Raw genomic sequence first — 26490 nt, forward strand, 5'->3', positions numbered from 1 at the left:
CCCGCAGCTCCGCTCACGGCCGCACGGAGCTGGAGGAACCGCTTCAGAGCGAGAGGATTTATCAAACCGCTCCCTTCGGTCTAATTTATGGAAATGCAAAGTGGTCGCATTAAGCAAATAGTCCGCAAATGTCCTCCGCGATGGGCTCTGCGGCACACGCACTCTTATTTCCAGGTTATGCGTTTCTTTAAAAGAAAATGAACGTTAACGACTTGGATTTTGTGTATTTATTGTGCTAATAATCGCCGATTCTCTCTGAGCCCCGAGGATACGGCCTATCGTGTTAACTGTATCGGAAAGAATATACGCATTTTCATATTATTTTGCCGAACCTGGCAGTAACCAATCTAAGCAAACTATTAAGCGGTCTTGTGGAGATGGAAGATTGCAGCTCCATTTTTTGTCCTTAGCTGCAAATAGAGGTTTAACTTGCAGTAATTAGGTGAGAACTAGCCAAGCATCTTACTATTATGATGCTTGTTAAAAACGCTTCTTTTCTGCATCTGCATTTGAGTGTGTTCCCCTCCACTCTTAATCTTCTTATGGAAATGAAGGCGAACGGCAGGGAACCTGCAGAGACTTAGAGAATGTCCTTGTTAACTGGAATTTCTCAGCATTGCTAATTAGCAGAGTTTGACGACCACCAGTATTGGGGAAAGCTCTGTTTAGCCACTCACAAACCCTTCCGAGGAAGAGCAGACTAATTTTATTTTGTAATTAAAATCTGAAAAGGGCCCTATTTGACAGTTAGGGCTATGAGAGTTTTATCTCCCTGTGAAATAATTACTGCCTTGATAACTCAATTTTCCGCAAAATGTCAACTGTGAGCTCCAAAAGTTTTAATTTCATTACGTTTTTAAAAAAATAATAATAATAAAAAATGCCGAAGACGAAAATGTACAGAGAAATTTCCTCTCCCCCTTCTCCTTCTGCCGAAGTTCCCCGGGACGTTCCGCACACGACCCCATACCCCAACCCCGAGGGTGGGGAGAAACACCCCGAGTGCCCCCCGCAATTCACTGCAACCATTTCGAGTGGGTCCGGGCCCATGGAAGAGCAGGGCGGGGGGGTAACGGGGGGCTTCAATCTCCTGCAAGCTCCCCAAGTGAGGAAAACGCCACATTTTCTCCAGCAAATTATTCCGCAAATAGACCCAGCGACGACAACGTGGGGGCACTGAAAAGAGGGGACAAAAATGAAAAAAAAAAAAAGAAAGAAAGAAAGCAAGCAAGAAAGAAAGAAAAACAAAGCTCCGCCAAACTTAAGAAGTTGGGGCCGAGCTCAGGGCCGGCCCGCACCCCGCCGGCCCAGGGCCACCCTCTCGGCTCGGCCCGGAGGGCGCGGGCAGCCGCTGAGGGAACGCGGGGGGAGTGGGGGGGAGCGAAGCTCTGCAGCAAGTGTAATCCACTCTGCTTGCGTTTGGGATATTTTATTATTATTTAAAACGGTTTAATCTGCTTTTTGTCCCTGCCTGTCCAGCAAGTAGCCCGATTGTCGCTCTCAGAAGTGGCATTACACGTACAAACGATCGAGAGGGGGGGTGAGGCACAAACCTGCGTCCAGCCCCAATTTCGCCCAATAATTTCATTCAAGGGCTCTAAGGACCCTTGAAAGCTGGGGAATGCGGAGGGAGCTCCGCGTTGCTCCCGGCGTCCCCTTTCATCCCCCTTCTCCCTAATGGAACCGCCGGGCGAGCACACGTGCGGGCAGCCCGTGGCCCCGCAGCCGCCCCGCGCCGAGCTCCGGGCCCGGCTGAGCCCCGGGGAGCGTTGGCTGCCGGGGTCCGCTTCGAGCCGCCCCTCGGGCACCGCCCGCCCTGCGACCACCACGACCAGCAGCTCTGCTGCTACTTCGAGCGGCGTTAAGGAAAAAAGAAAAGCGTTAACACAGCGTTAAAGAAAAACAAAAATCTAAAAGGAAATAAGAGGGAGCGGCTTCACCTTTCTTCTGTGGGACCACAAGAGAAATGTAAAAAGCGATCATAAAGCTGAGATGATGGGACGAGTTGAATGTACACAATAAACATCAGCAAAGCCGGCTCGTGTACACACAGCAGAGCTCCAAGTCGCTTTCAGAAGGCTTCCAGCAAGCGGAGAGGCCGTGTGTTCAAACCTGCCCTGCTCCCAGGGCTCCACAAACAGCCCTCCAACTCCGGGTGACTCTGCCCCACATCTGGAATACCCCTCCCCGACCCTTCATCCCGATCAGAGCAGAATGGAAGCCGTTATTATTATTATTTTACATGACCTTAAAAATAAAGCAGAAAATCAAGCAGCAGCAGTGAGGAGGAGGTCAGGAGTTGCCATGTGCCATGGGTGGGATGGCTGCTGGGTGCAGGCCCTGTGCTGGTATGGCACCCCCTGAGCGCGGCCCTTCTGGGCGCTCTATTTCAAGTTATCTTTCCTTCCTAGTTTTATAAGAACAAATGAGTTTTCTTTTCCCATTGTAGTTGAATGAACTCATGTATATTAAACACAAAACCCCTCCTGAAGAACGCTAACTGCTTTGCCTAAACCCACAAAGGCACAAAAATCCAGAGCTGAAGGTTTCCAGTTTCTGAATAAGTCCCCTCAACTCTCTCAGGCTCACAGGAAGGAGAGATTGGGACCTTTTTCTACAAGTTTTAATGCCTGGAAGGGGCCATCTCGCACAGAAACGCATTGTCTTTTGCCAAAGCTGAGGTTTCTATTTTATTTCCCTCATTCCCCCTCACCATCTTTCTATTGACTAAAGAAAGAAAAAAAAGGTGTAGAAACGCGTCTGTGCATGGGATCACACGTGTCGCCCAAATCAAATGAAGTCCTCTTTGGCCCCAGAGCAGTTTTGATGGAATTATTCCGACTCCCGCATTGAATTCGAGACGTTTCCCAAAGAAGCTCTGGCGGATTCAATGGGAACGCCTGAGGCACAGCCCGGGGTGCTTCAAGGTTGCACCTCAAACCCTGGAATCCCGAGGCACGGATTGAAAGTACATAAGAAAAAAAAAAATAATAAAGAGAAAGAAAGAAAAAAAGCAATCTCTTTCCAGTGACTCTCAGATCACTGACACCATCGCCCATAATGGAGCCAAGACGGTGACTTTTATCTCGCTGTTCCTCATAGTCCTTAATTTGGAGCTCATTGACAGGACAGACGGTAATGACACTTTCAGAACTGTTATGGTCTGGAGTGACAATCTCTCCATCTCGTCCATGGTTTATTGACACCATGGGCTCATTGTGACAACTTAGGCTTGTGATTTCAGAATTCTCAAGTGACGGGCTCGTTGGGGGGGGGGGGCTTAATTCAAATTATAGACTAGCTGTCTATATTGTGAATTCATATTTAGACGGCACTTAATCGGAGCAGAGAGATGGTGCTATAAATAATACCATCAGTGCTTCCCATGTGTCTGTCTGCTGTCCTCTGCCCCAAGATGACCCGGGAGAGCCTTTTCAGGAGGGAGCCTGGCCACTCCCCAGCATCCCTCGTAGGGCTTAGGCCTGTGTGTATGGACAAGGAAAACCTTAAGGGTGCATGAAAGATCTGAACCCCCCGGGCTGGGTTGTGGTGCGATGTCGCATGGGAATGGGGCTGCTCCCAGCACCCCTCTGCCCTGAAAGGGCTTGCAGCAGCCGTGCCTGGGGATGGGGAGGAGAAAAGAAAGGTAGAACGAGCTAATCTGCCCTGCATCCCGGTTGCTTTTAGGATTCGTTTCCCCCACTCTTCCACTCCTCGAGATCTGGAGGAAATGCAGGTGTCCATAAAGCCTACTTCCAAAAGACACACGTAAGGCAAAACCGCACTTTACCTCCAAGCGGGACGAACGAAGACAAGCACGGAGCTGCCCCCACCCCCCGCTGCCAGCTGCGTGCCACCCCCGGCTCCCTCCCGGCTTCAGGACCGACCCGCAGCTGGCACCGAGCGAGCCCGGGGAGCGCTCCTAATTTGGTTACAGCCTCATTCAATGAGCCAACTTCTGCCCCTCGGAGGGGGCACTTTCCGAGCCCTTTACAGCCCCCTCAGCGCTGCTGTTTCCAGGGGAGCCCCAGCATCCCCGCTCTGAGTCCGGGTTAATCATTCACACTGCTGCAGGAGTCACTGCGTTTTTTGCAAAGCGCTTCCTGACGTTAGAACGTGTGTACCAACCTCTCTGTATTTTTTCTGTTTCCTGTGGTAATTGACATATAATATCTCTGTTTATAGCTGGCTTGACAGATCCATACAGATGTGTATTTTTGCTTAATTTCAGAGTTATATATACCCAACGCGCGCCGAGGAAAGAAACAGTAACGGAAATGTGGGAATTCCGTTGTGCAGAAATCCGCGCAGGGCTCTTGCTATTATTTATAGAAAATGCGATGCCTTTATTTTGGGACACATTGGGTGTTTCAAGCGGAGATCAAACCGAGAGAACGGAGCGCGCATACTCTGCGCGACAAACAATGATCCTTAAAAACCGCAGTTCGTACTTAATGTCTAAAGCGAAAAGTTTACAGTGAGAAGCACGGCCATAGGAAGCGTTTCATAGAAGAAATGCGGCATTACGACTTTCAATCAGGCTGTTAACAGGAGCGACAAAATCACCCCGATTTAGCAGGAATCATTTGGTTCCCATTAACGTTCCTCCCCGCACGCAGGACGCACAAATCGCGGTCAGTTTTATAGGCATCACCGCGCAGATGCCTATAAAATAAGCGGCGAATTCATGTAAAAGTTGGTGACAATGCGGCACTTCACGTATTTTGGCTGACGGTTTTGTAACACGCAGCTTTCTTTTAAATCTGTCAACAGAGAGGAAGAAACCCCCCGCTCCACGCATTCACTAAGATAACGCTTCTCCTTTTCCAGGAACCGGGTGGGGGTGTGGGGGGGTTATTTTGCTCTTATTTTGGAAGGGAGGAGGAAGACGACTTCATCACTTCGCCTTAAAATATGACATTTGCGAGCACTCTGCCTTAATGAAACGGAACCGTCGAGCTCTGCTCGCAAGTAACACCTGTCAGTGCGACTTAGCTCCAGCGCCTTGGGGGGAAATCACAATCATCCGGAAGGCTGCAGCGTCCCGACAGCAGCGGGAGCTGGGGACGCAGCTGGAGACGAGGGATTTGCCCAGTGCCACCCACTACCGCGGCGCGGTCCCGCAGCATCACACTGAGAGACAGCGGCACACGCGGACACTTCTCCAGGGACGGAGCTTTCGGCAGTTCTGCTCACACATACATCCGTGGCGTTATGTTTAATGCCTGCACATCCACAGAGCTCGATCTGGAGGCGCCTTCCCTTCCCGTGATTTCTCACTGCCCATCCCCACCTCCCCACGCTCACACCCGGCCCCGTGGGCTCCGCTCCGCGCTGAGCCGCGGTTCCTCCGCCCGGTCCCCGCGGGCGGCTCCTGGTGCTGCCGACAGGGGGCGCCGCATCCCGCTCTCAGCGCCGCCTCCCGCCCGGCGCGGCCCCGGAAGAGGGGGAGAGCCCGGAGCGGAGCGGGGTCGAGTGCGGATCTTCAGGCTCGGCAGATAAAAGAGATTAAAGGCTAAATTCTCTCTCTCTCTCTTTTTCTTTTTTCTTTTTTTTTTTTTTTTTTTTTTTTGGGTAGCAATTTTAACCAACCACGAAAACGCGAAGCTTTTATCCTTTGATGCATCTCAGAAAAGAAACTGTTACATCAGTTGTGAAATTACATCGTTTCGGAGCCGGCCGAGTGGAGTGGGGAAATAATTTAATTAAAAATAATCATAATACGAGGAGCCGAGCTTCCGCTGAGGCACTTCACGGCTGACACACACCCTCCGTGTCGCCTCTCCCAGCGCTCCCGATGCTGTTGCATGGGAGGAATTAAACCCACATAACCCGGCGGGTCGGGGCTGTCCCCTCGGGGCCGCACAAAGCAGCGCTCGCCCCGCGGCACACGGTGCTCTCTGACCACATTAAGCAGAAATAAAATGGTACCCGGCTGCCCACTTTCCCCCTGCTACAAAAACTCTTCACCTGTATTTAAATAGCACGTCTTTAATTACAGCGGTTGGGGATGTATGAGGCTGAAATGAAATTAGCAGTCATTACCAGTCCTTTAACTCCGTGGTGCTTTTGATCAGCACTAAATTAGCTTTCCAGTCCTAACAAAGGCTCTATAGCAAGCAGTGGGCTGTAAATAAGACAGCTCGACCTGCCCTCAACACCTTTTCTCTTGTCAATCACAGCTCTATCATTCAGCCCAAGATTAACCTTTATCTACCAAATTCTTACCCCAAAAAACACAAGGGGGGGGAGAAGAAGGCGGAGGGAGGAAGAGGGGGGAAAACCCAACCTTAACTTTGCTAACTGTAACTAAAAAGAGCCTCCCTTTAAGTGGCATTATAATGAGCCAAAATGTCAAAATCGATCATTCCCAGCCCAAATTGCGGTGCACCGGGAGGCAGCAGCGTTATGCTCAGGCAGTGACACACACATTGATTGACTCGCAACTTCCCCGGGCACGGCCTCTTTGCCCAGCGAGGGCTCTGCCCAGGGTCTCCCCGCGTCTCCTCCCGTGTTCGGGTGCCCCGTCCCCCAGCGCTCAGCTGTGCGCGGATCCCCGTACGGCCGCGAACCCCCCGCCGTCCCCCCTTTCCTCGGGAGCGGAGGGAGGGTGACGGGCCGAGCGCTGCCGGCAGGGGGCGACAAAGCGCAGGCGCAGCGGGCGCCGCTCCAGCGCTGCTGCGCGCCCGTTGCGCGCCCAGGTAACCCCCGCATTACGGCCGCCCCCAGACCCCGCGCAGCGCCCCGGCCGCCTCCCGGACAGCGCAGCGCCGGCCTGACTCCAACTGCCGCCCCGCAGCGGAACCTGCCCCCGCTCTGCGGCTCGACCCCGCCGGAATAGCGGCCCCGCTCGGAGCAGCCCGCGGGGTCCCCTCGGTCCGTGCGCCCCGCGGAGGGGCGGCCTCGGGCTGCTCCGCTCCTGCCCGGCGCTCCGGTCGCAAAGCGGCTGCCGCGCAGTTGCAGGCAAAGCCAAACCCGAGCCCGAGTCCCTCAGTGTAACGCCGTCGAGCTCGGAGCGGCGGGCGCTGAGCGGCAGCGGTATTTCTCCATCGTTTTAAAGGTCACGGGGGAGGAAGGGGGGAAAAGCGTGAATGTCAAAGTTGCGGTGCGGTACTTACATGTCGGTGCCAGCGCAGGGTGGTGGCGGTTAGAGGTTTGATTGGCAGCTTAGAGCGAAAGTCCGCGCGGACTCCTGAGCACGAGTGAGCCGCGGGGCTGCGAGCACTTGTCACCGGACAGAGGCAGCTGCAGGCAGCCCGCACGTCCCCGCTCCTCTCCTCCTCCAGCCAGGACGGAGAATGAATCCATTTCGGCTTTTCTTCCCCCGGCTCTCCTTCCGTTTGCCTACACATCCTCCAAGTCCTAGCCCTAGCTTTTAACTGCGGTCCCTGGAACAAGAGGGGAAAAAAATCGTTTATGGCTTAAAAAATCCAAATGGCTGATTTTGTGTGTGTTATAAGAATGCACCCGCGACAACAAAAAAGTCACTTCTCTGTCCCCCACCGTACAGCAGAAGAATAATAAAAAAGCTTTATATTTTTGCAGTGGGTATTCAAAGATAATTTGATGCCATTGTTTCTGCTACAGATGGTTCTTTTTAATACAATAACACTGCTCTTTGTGCATACTACACACAATAAAAATCGAAAGCGTTCTCCTGAATAACCATTTTGTTCTCGCTTGTATACAGGCCAACAAAAGCTGCCGTGAGGTAATGGGTTCTGTTTATTGAAGCCATAGAATAGAGGTTTGATAAAGATTTTTGTATATAGGGGGAAAAAAAAAATTAAAATGAAGACCTCGCAAGGTCGAGCCGATCCCCGCGTATTTACTACTACTGAAATATTTTATCAATATATTTCTTTGACTTGCAGCTGCAGGGTTCCCCCCCACCTCCCCCCACCCTCAGCTCAGCCCAAACATCTGTTTCTCTCAATGTGGGGAGCTCCGCAGCCCCAGCGGCCCCTCCGACCCGGCTGTGGGGCAGAGCGGGGGCACAGCGGCCTCGAAGCGGAGGCAGAGGAGCCGCGAGAAGCGGGGCCGAGCAGCGCGTGTGCGCATCTCTGCGCGCCTCGTTCGGCGACTCGCGCACCCCGAGAGCAGCTCCCGGCGTGGGAACGGGGCCGACCTCGTTCCGTCGGTTCCCCGCTCGTTCCCGCACGCCGGGACCCGCACCGACCCCTCCGCAGCTGCCGAGCTGCAGCCCCGGGGCGCACCGTGCGGGTGGGGGCAGCGAACTGAGTTCTCGTGCCCCGCCAACTTTAAGCCGAGTAATGAATACGCGAGCAGCGCTGCGAGGGAAAAATGGATAACACGGAACCGGCGAGAAGCGCAGCTGGGAAATGTTTTCCCGGGTCCAAAATAGCGCCCGAAGCGCTGCCCGTTGCCCGCTTCTCAATGCGGTTGAGACTGTAGCGAGCAGAGGAGAGCCCCGAAGCCAAAGAAAGTGCTTAGACAATGGGGCTCTGCGGGAAAGTTGTTAGGCAGTGCCTGTGTTTGTCTACCTTTCTATAGGAATTAATGCCACAGTGCTCTGTGCCTCTGTAGCCGGGACTGACAGTAATCCACCTCTGTGACTTCTGCCCTTTGTGTTTTCACAAAACTCGGCTCACTTGTAGCACGACAACAGCACGGAATAATGACTTTAACCTTCAAACATTCTTTAATTAGCTTTTTCAGCAGACGCAAAGATGCCCAAATGAGCCCTTTGACAAACACTGACCCGCGCCTTCCAATTCTACTTTCACTTTTGGGACTAAGACGTTATTGGTTCCCAACTCGTCTGAAGTCATCTAATAAGGGATTATTTAGGAACTATTACCCACACGCCAATTAAAGCCTCTCCGATGAAATTCGGGAGACAAAGATAAGCATCAAAACGGAAAATTAAACTATTTGCGTATAGCTTGTTTTTCAACAACCCATTTTCCATCTCAGGATAAACATCTTCCCGCCGGCTCGCCCCAGCAGAGCGGGGAGGGAGCGCATACGGCTCCGAGGCGGCTCCGAGCGGCCCCGGGGCGGTGGCCTCGTACCCTCCGGTCCCCACACGGTCGCTCCGTTCGGCCCCGGGTCCCTCCGGCCGCCCCGTGCCGCTCCCCGGTCCCCAGGCCCCGCTGCCAGCGGATGGGGGCTCTGCTCAGCCCGGGTTTAACGCCCAGAGGACGGCGGAGCGCACATAAGAGACGTCCTAACACTGCACCTCTAAGCGAGAAGGAAAAAACCATCAGTGGTAGAAGAACCCAAAAGTTGGGGAAATCGTGCAAGTGCTTTCCTAAACACTGGGCAACGTTAGGGAAGAAAGTGCCGCTTCTATAGAAGAGGTATTTTGTTACTCACAGCGGTGAAGGAAAGGGATTAGTAGGAAAGGCGCGTTTCGCTACCTATAGAGGTGCTTTGGGTTAAATGGGAACCGGGCTCTGAGCAGTTTAATACGGACTTAGCGAGGAAAGATGATTTTTTTTTTTTTTTTCTTTCCCAGACAAAGCGCCCCGATGGCTCAGAAATTGCACGTCGTTCTTAACAGCTGTATACAGCTCTTGGAGAGAGTTTCCAAGCAAATTACAGCAGCGTCCTACAGCAAGCTGACAAAGAGATTCCGGGAATGCCAAACACCGAGGAGGGAAACACGAATCCCTCTCGTTAGCCCGAAGCACGAAATTGGCTTAAAGCTCATTTTGCTGATAGCCGGAAACGAAATCATCAGTGCGTGGGACCGGGCGGCTGCAAGTTTCAGATGCTCGAGATCAACGTGTGACACTTTCTCGGGGAGGGGGAATAACCATGAAGGAAAAAAAGAAGGAAAACGCGTGATCCATGGGCTGGAAGGGCTCTGAGGGAAACTCACATCCCAATCTCGCCCCGCACGGCACCGATACGCATAAACTGTGCCACGAAACTGCTCCCACGGGATGGGACATTGAATGTCATAGAACCGCAGAGTGGTACGATGCGCCGGATTTGGGCTTTCACAGTTCATTTAAGACTCGAGAAAACAAAACAGAACAAAACACCTGCATCCAGCAGCGTAGATGAAATAGCAGATAACTCCAAATTTACGCAGCAGATCCTTATCTTATCTCAGAGCGGATACCCGAGCAGCGAGTCGGCCCGAGGCGCCCTCCCTTAGACTCCCGATGCACCGCCGCGCCCGGGGAGCAAAGAACTCCAGAAGTCGGGCCCGGGTCCAGCAGGGCCCCGCACCAACGCTCAGCTCGGAACCAGCCGCGCTCCTCCCGCTGCCCGGCGCACACACGGACGCGCTCTGCTCGCCCCGGGCTCGGCTCGGGACGCTCACAGCGGGGACACGACCGTCCCGCAGCCGCTCCCCGAGCGGAGCCGCTGCGCTCCCCGAGCCCCGAAGGACGGGGTTGGAAGTGTCCGAAAAGACCCCGGGCCGCGGGGCTGCTCATTCGCGAGTCCTTTCACTGCGTTTCCCTCTTTTCACCAGTGAAAGTTCTCCCGTGCGATCGTTTCCCTAAGTTCTTGGCAGCACGCTCTCAATTAAAGCACGTTCGGACTTTTCTATCCCCAAAGCGTGCAGGCAGCTCACCGGGATTCACACCAGTCGCACGGACACACGGTCCTTCAAAGAGCTAGAAAAACTTCCCACCACCTCACGGTGCAGAAAGAACATTTATGAAGCACCGACAGCAGTTTGTTTGTTTTGTCCTGGGATACGGTAGTAAAAAGCCCGCTTAACTGCGAAGAACTCGCAGTCTCCTGAGGAGCTGCAGGTTTGCAGGGCAGACAGGCCCTTCGCAGTGCAGAAATGTATGTCTGAGTTTCAGACGTGCTTCCGAAACCTGGAGACCTTTCAGTTCTTTTCCCTCCCTGTGACCACTCTAAGAGATCTGAAATTGTTCATTCATTATCTCAACGTTCACTGCAATATTTTTGCTGCCAATTGCTGTGGATAGCTGCAGTGCCAAATCCGCCTTTACTGAAAGTTGAGCACAGAGTAAACGACGCATTTCTCTTGTGAAATATTCCGTTAGCACTTTGCCCACACATCGTAAGGACCCGACATCTTCCTTTTTTCAGCCCTTTAGATGGCAACTTTCTCTGGAGTTGGGCTCCTTTCACATTCTGAAGATGAATTTGTCACGGCAGGTAGACGTATTTGCAATAACCGATACCTTCCTGTGTACATTATGTCAATGTAACACAAATACATTGAGTCTGAAAGTCCTTTGGCAAATAACAACAGTAATTTAAAGCAATTCAAATAGTCCGTGTATTTATGCATACAGTAGGCACATACTTCACATACCTGTACATATGTTACATACCATGACAGTACACAGCCTATACATGCATGGCACATGATACCCGGCATTCAGAGGACTCAGACCCCTTTCTGCACACACACTTTCTGCACACACGCTTCCACACGTCTGTGAGGTATGCATGCATTCTTACATCCTAAGTGATAAGAGATCATTCTGAATGCTGAATTCTGAATGTATTGCTGTAAGGTGGCAATCCCCAAACCACATCAAGTCATTTCTCAGAACTCCTGTCCCATTACATGCTCATTGCTGCTGTCAGCAGCCTGGGACTAAGAAGAGACAGAGCCAACCTTGGCAGAGGGCTTCCAGCAACATCCAGAGAACAGTTTCCTGGCACTGTGCTGCCTGGCACTTTGTCATCACTCGCTTCAGTTGCAATGAATTTAGAGAGGTTATTTTCTCCGTGGTTTCTGTATGGTTTCAGGTAGTCCCTCATCATCACCACCTCACCACAGGGACAGCTGCTGATCTTTAACCCCATTCTCCATAGCCTGCTATGAGCAGTGACTCAGAGACTCAGAGAATTTAGGAGCTATGTTTAGCATATGTGGAACTACCCAGACTTAAAGACTCTCACTGCAGCCATCACAGGACTCAAGACAGCAATGAGGGTCCAAAGTGGGCCTAAAATACACCTTTGCTCTGAACGTGGGCAATGAGTACAAACCACTCCACACAATTTGAAACCTTCTGCCAGTGACACAGAGTAGCAGCTCCCAACAGGTCAAAAATCCAGCTGAGGGCTATTTAGGAGAACATCAACAAATGAGGATATGCAGAAATGCGGGATATCTGTTTGCAGCAGGAAAAGGGCAAACAACTCACACTGCATCTGGCACGGAATTAAAAAGTGTACAACGGATTAGATATCAGCCACTTCTATCAAATCCATGCCCAGGAACCTAGGGGGAGGGAAACACGGAAGAGCAGATGCTTAGAAGGTAAAACACCCCAATTAACCTCATTATCTTTTACAAAACTGTACTATTAATATTCAGGGGTTTTCAAATTACTGTTGTTGTTGTTGAAGAGAATCTGTTGACTATAGCATGTGTTTTGCTGTAGTCTCCCAAATCAGCATTGCCCTTCTTAAGGTCAGGGGAATGTATCTTAAAACATTCATATATTTAAAAAATATGTATTGTTATTTTAATAGGCACTGTGGATAGTTTAATTTGTATCTGTATTAAATTAAACATATGGTGAACAGGGTATAATAGATTTTCTATAATTTAGCTGCCAATGTGGCAACAGAAGCCAGTTACTCTCACCAGCAGACTTGTCAGTGGTTTGTTTACTAGCTTATTTGAATTAAAATAAAGCTTCGCTTCTGCTGACTGCACATCATTATCTATGAGACCATAATCCTGCTAGCAAATCCTATATCTTCCAGAACTGGCTCTTTTGTTTGGGATTACTGAGAGCTTAGCCTATAACAAAGAGGAATAAGGCATCCCTCTCATCCTCGTAATTAAGTGTGGGGAGTAATTTAGAAACAAACCCAGAAAGATGTACAATTTGGAGTTCTGCTTCCATACAGGATTGGGGAACAGAAGAGGCCAAACACTGATTATGGCAGTGCAATGTTAAAGCTATTAAACTGCTGTACAACAGGAACCCAGCTTTTAAAAAGAAATGGCAACTATCAGTAAAGTATTAAGTTGTTTTATACTACAGACATTTTTTTGCTTATCTAAAGGTATGCTGGAAAATTTGGGTGGAGCTTGGAGCCCAAAGACTATTTCAAATCTCAGATTTTCTACCTGCACACATTACTTACATGTCACCCTCAGAACAAATCCATTTTGAAATAATAAATGAAGCTTGAATTATTTTAAAGTCTCCCTTAGCGATTTCACTATTTTTGAATAAGAACACTCTCCAGGAATAGAAATAGCTCCAGCAGCTGAACATATCTGCTAAAGCACTACCTTTTTGTAGCACCAAGATTCATATTTTCCTTTGGGAAACTGAGCAGGTAGTTTGGAGATGTCAGCATTTTCAAATGACCACAGCACTGTGGATACAATAGAGAATGTTTTAACATAGGTACTGTGAGGTCAGTCAAATGCACCTGGGTGATCTTTGATGCTCATTCACGTAATCCATTTCTGCTTGAAACATGAATTATGTTACATACGAGTAGTAGCAATTAATAACAAGGTCACAAAAAATGGAAGTCTCGGGAGTATAGAGATACACAGTATCTATTTGCAGAGGGCTAATAAGGACAAGGGTTGATTTATAAAAGTCTTCAACATTAATTGTCACAGATGGGAATTCTGAGGACCTCTGCGAAACCAAATGAGGCCCCAGTGAATTATAAAGCAGGTCCTTAGACTTTAAAAACATTTAGGCAAAGTGACAGTTCAGAACATCTGTTAGCCTTCTGTCTGAGTATAAACTGGATGTCGTGGAGTGCACAGCTGTAGGCATTTTCTGCTTCTTTTTGCCAACATCTGTCACAGCGTTACAGTAATATAGGTAATTATCAACACCTCATATAAACTGTTTGCTATTTTAATTTCTGAATAAGTAAAATTAGCATTATACCCCTTGGGGGAAAAAAAAAAATCCAGGAGAGGGAGAACATACATTCCCTTTTAAAGCTGAATGACAGATCTGATCATTTTAGGAGAGCTGAAATGCAGGGAAAAAAAACCCTCTACTACAAATAAGGTCTTTAGGATAACATAAAAGACTTAGGTGAGAACAAGTTTAAATATCCTCCCTTTCTCTCCCTGCCTCTTAGAAAAAGACATCTGAGTCTCATCTGTCATAAGCAAAGAAGATCAGTAGCAAGAAAAGACAGGAAACCGTTAATCATCTATGGTTTTCTCCATGCACAAGCAGCTGTCAAATGATGTATGTTTTACCACAGTAACAAAGCCAGGGGCTCATCAGTACCAAGCAATTTTACTGTCAGTTGGTCATCCTTCTCAACAGCTGCAGTAAGAAAGAGATCACCTTGCTGTGGTGCACGGAGGCTCGACCTGAGCAGCCGGTGAGGGGCAACAAGCTGCAGGACTTTCAGAAATAGAAACGTGGTCAGAGGTCCCCCAGTAGCCAATGGAAAAGGGTACACTTGGAAGAGATTGTCCACAGAAATGCCTTGAAGCCATTTTTCAGGACGTTTTGTCCCTTTTCATGGCTAGAGATAGAAACCACTGCCCTCTCTTCAAGATCATCTACCTGGCTGTGGACTTGGGCTCCTGTGAAGATGCTGATTCCCAAATCATCAAGCACATTTGGAAACAGCTGCTCACTTGGTGGCTGTCGTAATGAGAGAAGTGCACCCACAGGCTCCTAGAGCACAGGATAAAGAACAGCAGAACAACAAAGCAATGCTGTCAAACAGCACTGGAGACCATGTCAGTCTTAACTTGCAAGTATGAGCCTAGTGTCAGAAAATAATCAAGGGGCAATGAGTTTTACAACATTTTATGGAAGTAACAATCACATCCAGTTCATACGTATTTTGCTTTCACCACTAAAAGAACAGCACCTCTGCTAGAAGTTAACATTCCAACATGGAAAAAGTGCCTTTAGCTCTTTTTATAAAGAGGAGGCACATGGAACAAAGTGGTCACTAATACGCTATTTTTAGTGCCTGAACTACAGTCCAGAAGATAATACCCAATTACTTGATATAGTGCTCTATACACTCTCTGAACAACAATAGTGGATTGAGAAGCAAGAGAAAGCACCAGAATATGGTTTTGAAGTCATTCAGATTTCATGTATTTTATTTTCTTCTTAAAAAAAAAATAGGCTTTGAAAAGAGGTGCAGTGTTGTCCCGGTTGAAGGAGGGGGGCCAGAGAAGAGTTTAAAGGGAGATGAGAGCAGATGGAGCTTGAGAAAGAAGAGAGAGAGACCTTGACTACAGGAAAGGAGAGCTAGGGCACAGACAGCCAGAAATCTAGAGAAAAGAAAAAGCATCTGGGGTGCAGTCAGAAAAGGCATTGGCATAGCTATAAGTATGTCATAGGCATAACTGTAAGAAAGACCACATCCAGGACAATCTGTGCAGTTGTGACCAATTCAGGATTTTACCAGTTCTGCTGTCTCCCCTGGCTTTAACTTTGCTGCTGATCTGTGGTGACTGACCTGAAGGTATATTTATTTATTTTTCTTCATAATCTCCGCTAGCAATAGAGCAATTTTAATAAGGACAGAGAGAGAACAGCTGTGAATCCAAACTGGTTGAAACAGACACTGAATTTTTGAGGGGGATGTCTGGAGCCATTCTTGTCTTACTTTTATTTTTAGTTTTTTTTTTTTTATTTGCCTCATCTTACTGTCTTCACTACTCATTAAGTATCCCCTTCTTATTTCACACACAGTCAAGACTAGCTGGAATCGTATGTGTGCTCCATGCAGCCTGGGGTGTAGCACTCCTGCAAAGACAATCCAGTGAGGATCATTGCAGCTGAGATCCTGAACCACATGTGAAAGATTGGTAGACTGCCCATGACAGAGGCTGGGACTACTTCTAGATCTCCGTACCTTCAATGCGCAATTACTGCTCTGCATTTTCTTGCCTACCATGACTCCACATCCAGGTGGATGCCAAATAGATTTTACCAAATTATAAGCTACAGGATAAATATTTTCCTCTTAATTTTGGTTTCAGTGCTAAGATTCTTAAACATTTATTTTAACATTCGCAAATAAAACTGTCTTAGTTATTCTCATCACCCAACTACCGAAAGGTATTGTTTGAATGCCAAAGAGTACGAGCTATTGCAGATCACATAATAGATGCCTACACATTCTCTATGCTAGTAACATTTATTACTGAAACAGTGTTTTGTAAAGAGCTCTGAGATACCTAGGCCATAAAAAGCGCGATATAAAACAAAATGCTATTCAGTTCAATAGATGTCTGATAAGAAAAGAACCCTAAAATTTGAACAGTTCCTCCTCCCCTTAATCAGCCCTAACAATGGTACCCCAATCTTGACTCTCCTGCACAAAGCAATATCTGTCTTTTAAAGAGAGGAATAGGAACGTGCAGCTAACAGAGCGCGCTCATTGGTGGAACATTGTTAGGTGTTTTATAATTGATAGTTTTCAGCATCAGCACAAAGGTAAGGGCTTTAGCCTTGAATACTACCTACTAACAATGTACCCACATACAGAAAACTAGTGCTAAATGTATTTATTAAAATAAATGCTTTAAAATAGTCCTGCTTTTCATACAAAGTAATTATCTTACCCTATGTGTAAAAGGTACTTTTGTAATCAATGGTATACAACCAGCTTCAGATACAACCACATACATACACCCCATTACACACAGTGATGCTCATCAGATTGCATGGGACTGAATCATTTCATTATGTTCCGTAGCTCAATTCTTCAATTCCTGTAACTTCAGCTGGAATTCATCCAGATCAGCCCTGTATTCTAAGATAAAATCAAAACACTTCAAGGCCACAACCACCAAGAAATACAATCAGCTCTAAACACAGAATAAGACATTTCATACTTTTCATGCATAGCTCCCACTCTAATAGTGTCAGGGCAACAGATTTTTTTCTTTTTTGGCACTTCTAGTCTGTTCATTACCAAAGGACAAGAGAAATATGTTGCGGGTATGAATGAATTTTGTAGCAGTCAAAATAGGAGTAGCAACCAGCTGGAGAATTTTAAATTCACTTCACAAGTCCTGCCCAAGAATCTAATCACTAACAAGCAAAAAACTTAATGTATTAAATACTTTGGACAGAGCAGAACAGTAAAGAAATAAAATTCAGGAGAAAAAAAAAAACAAAAAAACAAAAAAACCCAGAAGAAATATAATACAGTAACAAGTTTCCCACTGTACAAGACAAAAACAACCTTGTTAGTAGAACTAGGTGAGTAATCATATGGGCAAAATGTTTTAATTACTAAAAATGGTTAGTTTTGTTATCTGGAGAATCCCATCATCTCTTAATTAATTAATTTGCAAGTATTTGGATGACCATCAATTTATTCATAGAAATGTTTGAGAGTTGCAAGCTATGCAAATTCTGTTGCTAATTAGTTAATAGCTACACTCACCCTGTCAGGGGCTGACAATCAGATACTTGTGCTTGTAATTCTTACACCCACCATCATTTGCTCTTAACAATACACCAGAATGTTTCTGTACTTGCACAGAGTGGGCAGCACTGATCCTGAGTGGCTTTCCCCCCAGGATCAGTGTTTCCATGGCAAGTCCTGTGCACAACTATCTCGTCTTTTCCTCTCTGCAGTGGGCACTTAGGGACAACAGACCAGACAGCAGAGAAATAGGTTCTACCCTATCAGTATAGAAGCTGGTGAGAGTCACCATTATGGTCCAGATCCAAAAAAGCACTGGGGAATTAAGGCACCTTATGCTCCTTGATACGTTCACATGTATGAACCTCCCGCTCTCAAGTAACCGATTCATTCTTTTAAAAATTAAACCCTATAGAGAGAGGGACATAGAATGAAGTTAAATGATGGAAGATCTCTGGATAAGATTGAAATATTGTAGGCTGATCATTGAATGACAACGACACAGTTCCTCTACCTTTGATTTCATTCATCATCTATAATGCACAAGCCCAATGTGGGGTTGTTGGGTGTGCAGTGTATCCAGGGCAGTTTTATCTCTCAGAGAAGTAAAAGGGAACAGTGCTGTTGCAGCCTGGAAATAAATGATTTGTCTGCTTGTACTAAATGAGGGTAAAGAAACAGACAATGGAATTTTCAAAATATGTCTGCAATGAAATTGCACGTAACACTAACGTTCAGCTGTAGGAGCTACCTCTTCCTCTTCCTCCTTGTTTTCTCTATCAAAGGCCTAAGCAGAGGAACTGCCAAACTTCATTTAGCTGTTAGACTGTACAGCTTCCACTGGACTTGTCACAGAACCTACTGTTTACATCAGTGGCCTGAAAAGCCTTAACAATGAGAACGTCACTGAAAGCTCACTGCATAGGGCACAAAGTTCTGCAGGAGCAAATTCTTTGCTCCTTGTTCCAAACTACACAGAGTTGCTGATCTTTCGTGAATATGACATTATTCATCTTACTCATCTTTGGTTCATTATCTATTCAAAATTTTGGGAACAGAGGAGAAGAGTGGCTTTCATTTATGGCTGAAGGAGTGACTAGCTTGAATTTCACTTCTCTTTCCGGCTGGTCATTTGGGTTTTGAGGTTAGAAGACTTTGCAAGATTTAAAGGGTTGGAATGGCAGAAACACTCACTGATATCAGCAACGTTTTCTCAAAAGTTGCTTTGTCTTTTTCTCCTCTTAATATTACATTTCAGCCTGTAAGCCAGCATTCCTCCTGCCAACACGTGCTGGAACATAAAGGATTCTGAGACAACAACGATCTGTCAGTTACAAAACAATAGCTAGACTCTTATTCACATTGTCCTCATACAAAGTTAGCCATGTCCACACAGAGACGTTTGAGTAATGTAAGTCAAATTAAATAAAAGGGTGAAAGCAAATTTAGAGCATTAGTTGAAGTAAAATAAATCTCTGTGAGATTACTTCTATTGCAAATTAACTGTTTTTACTTTGTCTCTATCCCTGCCCCATTGAGTTTGTTACTTTTTCTAATAAATTTTGCTATTATTAAGTTTATTGCTGTACAGATCATGTCACAAAACTATTTTCCCCAATGGAACTCTTTTCTCTTTGGAAGAAGAAACACAAGGGGATAAAACAGTGCCTTGATCACATCCTCCTCCTGCTGGTGATGTTCATATTGATGGGTGTGATGCAAATAAGATGTGTATGTGAGCATAAATATAATTACAGTACGTCTTTGTTGTGTGGCTGTCCTATAATTTTAAATAAACTTTACCAGATACAATATACTGCAAATATCTGCAACTTCTATTCCTTTATGCTTCTCTTATTATTAATATAAACTATCCTCTCACTTGAAATGGTGAGTGCTATTGACTGAGATCTGTAGGATTTTTTTTCATAGGCTAATCCTGTGGAAGGTGCTTTTTGTACAGTCTAACTTTTGTTTTCTCATGAACAGTCACTTTCCACGGGATCTGAGATTATTAACACTCAACATTTTCCTAGAGCTTCAAGGGATTTTCTTTTCAGTCATATTGTGCTCAGAGAACTAAGAATTTTCATCCAAATTTGTGATAGTCTGCACCCAGTCGAGCATTCAGATGACAGACCTGAGACTGGCAGCAGCTCACATTGCAATAGTGTTCTCTGTAGTCATGCTTGACCATGCTGCATCACAGTACAGCTGGGTGGTGAATAAGGCACAGTAAAGTAGCAGTAGACAGCTACATTAGCCAACTGAAGATAGAAGAAAACATTATTTATAACTTAATTTCAGTAAATTGTCCTGAATGGCAAATCATACACAGCACTACCATGCAGTGTAACAGCAACCTCTTGCCCTTCCTCACAAGAGCGAAGAAGTTTTCTCCACTACAGCTCCAGAGACAATTTAGTACTGCAACAAATCTCTCAGACTAGAACTACCACAGAACAGAGAACTCAAAGTCAATGTTAGAAAATGCTCTATATTAGGAACATTTTGCAGTCTCTTCATGGTCACTCTCACCTTCAGGGCACGTAACCTGGTCTGCTTGCAGAGAGAGGCTGAAGCCCAGGGAGAGCTTGTAGCAGCTTGCAAGGAGGTTTGCAAACCTTACCAGCTAGTACCTATTTATTTAGTTAATGGCCTCCAGCTGCAGTTGCGGTGTACTTTAAATTCATTGGGAAACACAATACCATTTCTTCCTGTTCTTTCTTTGTCAAACCTACACTGCTTTGAAATCCTCCATGAGTTGTTTGGTTTATATGATCAGTTCATATGATTACAAGCACTACACAGTTGCAAGTAAGAATACAGTTCCATGCAAAGACTACTCCAGTCTGTCCTTAATTAAGTAGGAATCAGGTGCCTGGCATGATGTAAATCATGCCAAAAGTAGGGATATCTCAGATACCCCAATTTCAAACTGATGATTGGCATTAACACCTTACCCAGCCATGTCCCTACAATATGCCAGTCAAGGGCAGAGAGAGAGGCACTGGTTTGATGAGAATTGGGCCCTGCTGGCCTCAGGTGCAAGGAATCTGCAGGATCCAGAGTCCTGCTTTTCCCAGAGCCATTTCCAGTCTGGCACAGGGGCTGACATCTTCCCACGCAGTATGGAAGAGAAAAGTGACCGGCAGTGACAAGGCAGTAACAGCCTCTCTGCTAGAACACATCCAGTCCAACGCTGCCAACAAAGAGGGAAATGTTCCTAGTTTTCTGTTTGTGATTACACTGTTTTGTCATTGCTGTCAGGATGTGCCTATGCAATATGTGCCTCTCTGATGTCTCGTGCCTGTATGTTTCATTTTTAGCTGAGTGGGTTGTACAGTAATTAGCCACTCATTCTCCTTGTCTATTCTCTGTGTTTTGTTTCTTTTCCTTCGCTTAGCGGATTTTGGCAAGCCTGTGGCCTTACTGGCAGCTCCTTCCCTTCTCCCCCATCTGAACCTCCTCTGTCAATTTTCTTCTCCCTGCCTGCGAGATGACAGTTTATATATTTGTAAACACAAGTGAATATGCAAATATGCTCCAAATATGGACTATGCAATCAAATTATCATGGGTTTGGTGGAAATCTTTTCTGGATTATTTCCTCTAAAAGTACAGCATCCCTACTGCAAACAATTTACAGCCAACACAATATTGCTTGAGTCAAACACATGCAGTGGAGTTGACAAGTTTTTAATTCAAGCTGGAAAAATTTTGTTCCTGGGCTTTTTCTTTTTTCTTCTTTCCTTTTCATTGTGAATTGTTGCCTTTGGGTTGATGTTTGCCTTAAGCATGCAAATTGCTCTCACCGATGTTATGGGGACTCACATGTGCTTAAAGAGAATTAATAGCTTCTAGGGGCTTTGGGTTGATGGAGCTATTTCACTCCTTCAGTTAATGCTGCACAGCACTTTATGAGTTTTTATCTCATACCTGAAGTTTTAAAGCTGTAGGGACTACTTCAAAGATCTCCTTTGGAATTATTTTCCTTCAAATGAACCAGTGGCAAATTAGCATAAAGGACACAGAATCAGGTCCACAAGCAGCAAAGAACAACTATTTCAATTTCAGCCAGGGTTGCACAGTACAACGCACACATACATAGTAGCCATGCAACAACACTGTGCTGATCATTCTACTCTGGAATATGTGTCAGGCTAATGAGAAGTACTGAGTGCATCATCTTCTCTATCTTAGCATCATTTATTCCCTAATATGCAGGCAGGGCTGTCTGTACACTACAGCATTTTGAACTGCTGGTCCTCAGGCCCCTATGAAGCAGCTCTTACATTTTCCACTAATCTCCTTTTTCCTGAGTTCTATACATTTTAAAGAGATGCCATATGGCACTTAAACAGAGAAATCATATGGTGTTTTGCCCTTTCTTTCTAATTCTATTGGCTTTATATTTCTCAAGTTGCATTCCCAGTTGATGAACAACATCTTTAACCTCTTGAGTGGTCCTGGTCCTAGACACACACCAACATGAAACTGGCTTCTAATGCATACGGGATGTCAACACTACTGTTGCTCATTTCAGCAGCTGATTTTCACCTAAGTGTAATAGCGGGAACTCCATTATACTCCCCAAGAGTAAGTGGAAAACACAGCATATCTTCTACTGATATACCATAGAGCATTTCCAGTTCTCAGGCAGAGAGCAGTCAGAAGTCATGGAGCTAAATGGCTACAGCTTCATGAGCAGGATTGAATTCTGGAACACGAAGTGCACATTTTGTTGATGACACCCCATCCACATGCATTCTTTCTTCAAAAGGAGTAACCAACAATTGCTTTGTAAGCTTTTTCTATTGCCTAAGGAGCAGAGCTATGGTGGTTTTATGGAAGTTAACGTTCCTTTTCATATGAACTATTTGTGTTTGATAAAAAGGAAGGATCATTACCACTATATAGTATCACAGGAGGTGTTAGAATATAGACAGGCATTTCACATATGATCATGGACCCTTTAAGGTCTCCAGTCACATGAGACAGAGTTCAAAATTACAGGAAAGGTTGAATTAACATCTCTCTTTTCCTTTTTCCTCAAAGTGCAAATTGAACCCATCATATACCCTGAGAAAGCAAATGGTGTAACTGTTTGGTCCACTTAATACTAAGCGTTTCAAGATGCCAAATAAAAGCATGACACTCACTTGTGCCTGTGTATATTTATCTATAGAAATAAGATGGAAGAATACATCCACAAGTATCACTTGCATATCAAAATAATGGTAAACGCTCATCTGTAGGAGTGACTGGATACAAAGGCAATTGCAAGTGTTTATGCAGTACAAACACGGAGGTGAAGTTAAAACACCTTTGAAAATCTGACCCATATTATTGGCAGTAATAAGGAAATCCTCCCTCTAAAGATAAAAGAGAAAGTACCCTCATTATTTAGTCAGACCTTCACACCATGAAGACCCAAACACAGAGGGGTTATCAAAATGCCCTTAGAATAATAAAATCAAGCGTTGACACACCAAGAAGCAAAGTTTTAAAGTGGAGGCCCCCTGACAAGGCTCTGCTTTACTCATAGAGGCTGGCTGGGCTGATTACCACATCTGAATGCTTGCAGAGATACAATGCAGGATGTTCATTAGCAGAAACTGCTGTCCTAACAAGAGCATTACTAGAATTATATCAATTAACACCAGCTGAGGATGTGTCCTGTAATTTTTAAACACAGCAAAACTATAAAGACACTTCTAAAGTTTAGAATTAGGATTGTGAATTGCCAGCAGTGCAAGCTGGATGTCTGTAAGAGCGCCAGTAGTCTGAGGACCACGTGCTGCCCATCCCCTGCCCATCCAAAGCCTGAAGGAAGGAGGCATGCCAGGAGGTCAGGGGAGGGGTGAGACCAAGAAGCAGAGCTGCCTATGTGAAAGCATCCCCCCGAAATTTAAGGCTTATTTTCTCTTCCCTGTAAATACACTTTAAGCATTCCCTGCTGCAGCTGTGACAGCAGTCCTTGCCTATTGGACCCACACACAGCATGTTTTCCCTGGCACCGTGCTACAAGCAGTATCAGTTACTGCTATCAGTTTCCATGCTTAGCACAGGCTGGATCATGGGTTTGGAAGTGCAGGCAGGTTTCAGCAGCACTGATGTCTGCATGGATGCAAAGTCAGACTTCTGGCTTCACTAACTCTATGGGGCTACAGTCACTATTGTCTGTCCCCTAATTTAAAACCATGATAAACACATATCATTAGGAATACACCATTCACAAATACGATAAAGGCAAACTAACATTTGCACCTTACTTTTAAAAACTGCAAATGCATTTGCTTTCCCCTAAGAAAACACCAGCCTTCTTCAGGATTACTAAGGAGTGTTATCAGTCCTATCACACTAGCTTTTGTCACCTAAAATCTAGCAAACTGTTTACATCTGATTACCTCATATTTGTTAACTAACATGTACATTTTCAAAGGCAGCCAGATTTTCTGTTTCATATTAAACATTTGAAATCATGTCCTTTCTCCTTCTTTTAAATAAGACACCACATACAACTTGAAAAGAGTCCACAACTGAAATGCCTAAATGCAGACTTAGGTGTTCTGCAGCTGAGCATCTTGATCTTCACTGCACGTACTGCAATTGATACACACAGAGATCTCCAAGTGCTTTTTGGTGCTCACAGAGGTGTTCTGAATTTAATCTGGCATCATCCAGCATTCAAACAATATCAAGAATGTCTTTTAAAAATGCTTATAACTCTTCATGTAGTACAAATGCCAAAAAAAAAAAAAAAAAAAAAATTAAAAAAAAAATCTCCACATTAATATCAAATAATCATCAAAATAATCATTTGAAGATAAACCAACAGATGCCAGGATTTTATGATTACTTAGTGCCGACTCTACCCCACCAAATTAAAACTGGGCCTGGTGATCCCAGACACAGATTCAATAGTGTTTCTATATTTATGTGTTCATCCTGGTTTCAAGAAGCTGCGCTTCTTAAGTTTTCTTGCTTACCATGGAGTTCAGTTTAAGCTCTGTTAAATCCATAAAAAACAATACTGAGTCTATGTATTATGTGCCAGTTCCATCTAAAAGTATCGGGAATGGAATATGGGCCAGATACAATGGAGCAGCCAAGCACATGTAATTTACCCAACAAATCTAAAGCAATCCCACATTGATTTTTGCAGTTTTGTAGCCCCTAGTCACAGAGTGGAGAAAAAATGGCTTACTCATAGAGTGTGTGAGTACTTCAGGCTACATCACATTCATCTTAGAGCCTGTGATTTGGGTTGTCTTTTTGTTACCTTTGTTGATGGATTTTTTTAGGTCATTCCATACAGTTTTCCATTCTAAAATATTTACTTCTGTGGTTAGAAAACAAAATTGTTCTGATCAGCTGATTACTTTCACTGAACTTACAGCGTACAGAGGGAATATTGTAGCATTTTAACAGTTCCATAAGACAATTATTTTAAGTGAGTGTAAACAGAAAATTGTATATGGGTAAGGAGGTAAGTTTTCAATAATGTACGACACTCAGGAACCACAATTAAGAGATACAAAAGAATTGAGTATACAATTACAATTCAAATGGATATTTTTGGAGTGATGCACATATGTATTTGTGTAGCATAAAATATCTATGTTTAGACAATTACATTTCTAAATAATTTTAAATCCTAAAGGAATACTTCTATTTATCTTCATATTCATTTAGAAATTATAAATGATTTATCAACATATATTAAAATAATTTTACTGTCCAGAAATATCTACTTTATTAACCAATTCTTAAACTATAAATTCTGTGATAAGTTCTAACAACATTTGGACTTAGATTGCAGTCAATAATATATGCCCAGACTGAAAACTTGAAACTCCAACTTAATAAAGAAAACCTACCAGATTTAAGCTTGTTTCATGTCCAGAGCTTTTTTTTTTCTTCTTTTATTTACTCATAAGTATCATTAATACCAGAGATCAACAACCTTTGCTGCCATGTATGTCACTCTCTCTCTTCAAGTCTTTAGTAGTTGCATGCTTATCTATTTCAGTCAAATGTATTTCTTATCGAAAAAAAAAGAGTGAGCAACCTGACAATACAGTGTTATCGAATTTTTTCAGCTGAGACCCACATGTCATTCAGCATTCAGACATGCTTGTGCTTGATTGATGGATGGGTTTGTGACAAATAAAACTAGGATCAAGAGCTTTGCACCTTTTCCCCCATCAGGAACCAGAGTAAAGCACAACTCTATAACAATGGCAGGATTAGGGATGCATTAGCTCTCCATCGACCAAAACCATCCATTCCCATCAATACTTTGCACTTAATAACCTGAAGCTATGATAAGAAAACAAAAGAAGGAGAAAGGGACAGGAGAAAACAAATCAATAGAAGAAGGGAATGTCTAAAAGATGCTCTGTCCAAATGAAGAAAATTTTTTGCTGAATTGCTAGGATAATGCCCCTTGACAACAGAACAATGTACTGTCAAGGTTTATCAGCGAGGAGGCCAATTGGCACAATGTTAAGCACAGGTTTGGCATTTGAGTGGTGGCACTTACTGTAGAAATAAAATACATAATGCCAACATGCAGATAATAACTACTCATATTTGTTTACTACCAGCAGTCTGGATACCCATAAGGAATACAATTACATTTCTAGATGTGCTGAAACATGTTACGAGCAAAAGGATGGACCCAGTCCCCCTGATCCACAATTGTTATTGGGCTGACATCTTTCACTAAAACTTTGTGTTAAAATATTATTAATTTCCACTTGAAATCATATATTTCTCTCTTTATTATAATTTACATCTTATTTGCTTTAATAAACTGACCTGAAAGACCCTGAGCAGTCTTGGGCTTTAAAAGGCCAATAGATCCCATGTACCCTTTTACCTATATGAAATACTGAAATCTAGGAGCTAGACTAAGGCTGGAAGCAAGAGACAACCTCTCCTCTTCTTCAGGATTAAAATAAGAGAAAATATATTTATTGAATATTTGCAGCTTACTTGGGAAGATAATGAAATATCAGTTAGGAAACAGCTTATCTAACAGATCCTAAAATAAGATTCCATGCTTGAGTTTGCTGCAGTGGTGAGCAAAACTAGAGAAATCTATTTCTTTCATGGTGCATCTAGTGCCAAAGGATGGAAGATCTAACAAACCTCTTCCATC

General features: G+C 44.9%; 2 long non-coding RNA genes across 16 annotated transcripts in view; one reads left to right on the forward strand and one right to left on the reverse strand.

Moving 5' to 3' along the window:
* Positions 1–26490, reverse strand: part of LOC107318221 — a 228497-nt gene that overhangs the window by 35858 nt on the left and 166149 nt on the right. For all 14 annotated transcript variants that reach the window (XR_004308314.1, XR_004308317.1, XR_004308312.1 and 11 more), the window contains one exon: positions 7119–7388. This is a non-coding gene — a long non-coding RNA (uncharacterized LOC107318221). The remainder of the gene's footprint in view (positions 1–7118; positions 7389–26490) is intronic.
* Positions 1232–15251, forward strand: LOC116653829. Of its 2 annotated transcripts, none has more exons than XR_004308326.1 (2): positions 1232–7038; positions 9482–15251. It is a non-coding gene; the product is annotated as an uncharacterized LOC116653829 (long non-coding RNA). The 2 variants fall into 2 exon arrangements; XR_004308327.1 differs by lacking the exon at positions 1232–7038 and adding an exon at positions 8107–9323.

Source organism: Coturnix japonica, chromosome 9, assembly GCF_001577835.2.
Source record: "Coturnix japonica isolate 7356 chromosome 9, Coturnix japonica 2.1, whole genome shotgun sequence".
Taxonomy (NCBI): domain Eukaryota; kingdom Metazoa; phylum Chordata; class Aves; order Galliformes; family Phasianidae; genus Coturnix; species Coturnix japonica.